The sequence below is a fragment of the Phaseolus vulgaris genome, chromosome 11 (assembly GCF_051622355.1).
Source record: "Phaseolus vulgaris cultivar YP4 chromosome 11, ASM5162235v1, whole genome shotgun sequence".
NCBI classification, from domain to species: domain Eukaryota; kingdom Viridiplantae; phylum Streptophyta; class Magnoliopsida; order Fabales; family Fabaceae; genus Phaseolus; species Phaseolus vulgaris.
The window spans coordinates 56,162,501-56,165,000 of NC_143508.1; positions in this window are offsets into that span (position 1 = coordinate 56,162,501).

Below are 2,500 nucleotides of genomic sequence, written 5' to 3' on the forward strand. Positions count from 1 at the left end.
CCTTCAAAGTGATGTGGGAGAAGTTTGGGATCAAAAGGAATTGATCTTGACATGGTTGGTGCATAGCAAAGTTCATGATTTTGGTGTTTTGGCTTGATTTTGTGGCTTGGTGGTGATTTTGGTGAAAAACGAAAATCATGGTTTTGGAAAAGTGGCTGGACTCAATCCTCACAAATGCCTTCAAAGTGATGTGGGAGATGTTTGGGATCAAAAGGAATTGATCTTGACATGGTTGGTGCATAGCCAAGTTCATGATTTTGTGACTTGGTGGTGATTTTGGTGAAAAACGAAAATGTTGGTTTTGGAAAAGTGGCTGGACTCAATCCTCACAAATGCCTTCAAAGTGATGTGGGAGAAGTTTGGGATCAAAAGGAATTGATCTTGACATGGTTGGTGCATAGCCAAGTTCATGATTTTGGTGTTTTGGCTTGATTTTGTGGCTTGGTGGTGATTTTGGTGAAAAACGAAAATCATGGTTTTGGAAAAGTGGCTGGACTCAATCCTCACAAATGCCTTCAAAGTGATGTGGGAGAAGTTTGGGATCAAAAGGAATTGATCTTGACATGGTTGGTGCATAGCAAAGTTCATGATTTTGGTGTTTTGGCTTGATTTTGTGGCTTGGTGGTGATTTTGGTGAAAAACGAAAATCATGGTTTTGGAAAAGTGGCTGGACTCAATCCTCACAAATGCCTTCAAAGTGATGTGGGAGATGTTTGGGATCAAAAGGAATTGATCTTGACATGGTTGGTGCATAGCCAAGTTCATGATTTTGTGACTTGGTGGTGATTTTGGTGAAAAACGAAAATGTTGGTTTTGGAAAACTGGCTGGACTGAATCCTCACAAATGCCTTCAAAGTGATGTGGGAGAAGTTTGGGATCAAAAGGAATTGATCTTGACATGGTTGGTGCATAGCCAAGTTCATGATTTTGGTGTTTTGGCTTGATTTTGTGGCTTGGTGGTGATTTTGGTGAAAAACGAAAATCATGGTTTTGGAAAAGTGGCTGGACTCAATCCTCACAAATGCCTTCAAAGTGATGTGGGAGAAGTTTGGGATCAAAAGGAATTGATCTTGACATGGTTGGTGCATAGCAAAGTTCATGATTTTGGTGTTTTGGCTTGATTTTGTGGCTTGGTGGTGATTTTGGTGAAAAACGAAAATCATGGTTTTGGAAAAGTGGCTGGACTCAATCCTCACAAATGCCTTCAAAGTGATGTGGGAGAAGTTTGGGAGCAAAAGGAATTGATCTTGACATGGTTGGTGCATAGCCAAGTTCATGATTTTGGTGTTTTGGCTTGATTTTGTGGCTTGGTGGTGATTTTGGTGAAAAACGAAAATCATGGTTTTGGAAAAGTGGCTGGACTCAATCCTCACAAATGCCTTCAAAGTGATGTGGGAGAAGTTTGGGAGCAAAAGGAATTGATCTTGACATGGTTGGTGCATAGCCAAGTGCCATGATTTTGGATTTTTGGCTTGATTTTGTGACTTGGTGGTGATTTTGGTGAAAAACGAAAATCATGGTTTTGGAAAAGTGGCTGGACTCAATCCTCACAAATGCCTTCAAAGTGATGTGGGAGAAGTTTGGGATCAAAAGGAATTGATCTTGACATGGTTGGTGCATAGCCAAGTTCATGATTTTGGTGTTTTGGCATGATTTTGTGGCTTGGTGGTGATTTTGGTGAAAAACGAAAATCATGGTTTTGGAAAAGTGGCTGGACTCAATCCTCACAAATGCCTTCAAAGTGATGTGGGAGAAGTTTGGGAGCAAAAGGAATTGATCTTGACATGGTTGGTGCATAGCCAAGTGCCATGATTTTGGATTTTTGGCTTGATTTTGTGACTTGGTGGTGATTTTGGTGAAAAACGAAAATCATGGTTTTGGAAAACTGGCTGGACTCAATCCTCACAAATGCCTTCAAAGTGATGTGGGAGAAGTTTGGGATCAAAAGGAATTGATCTTGACATGGTTGGTGCATAGCCAAGTTCATGATTTTGGTGTTTTGGCATGATTTTGTGGCTTGGTGGTGATTTTGGTGAAAAACGAAAATCATGGTTTTGGAAAAGTGGCTGGACTCAATCCTCACAAATGCCTTCAAAGTGATGTGGGAGAAGTTTGGGAGCAAAAGGAATTGATCTTGACATGGTTGGTGCATAGCCAAGTGCCATGATTTTGGATTTTTGGCTTGATTTTGTGACTTGGTGGTGATTTTGGTGAAAAACGAAAATCATGGTTTTGGAAAACTGGCTGGACTCAATCCTCACAAATGCCTTCAAAGTGATGTGGGAGAAGTTTGGGATCAAAAGGAATTGATCTTGGCATGGTTGGTGCATAGCCAAGTTCCAAGATTTTGGTGTTTTGGCTTGATTTTGTGACTTGGTGGTGTGCCAAGAATCATGAAATTTTCAAAGTGGTGGTTTTTGAGTTTTGTTGGTTGGAAAGTGTCACAAATGCATGCAGAATGAGGTCTAGAAAGTTTGGTATCAAAACCAAGCCATCTTGA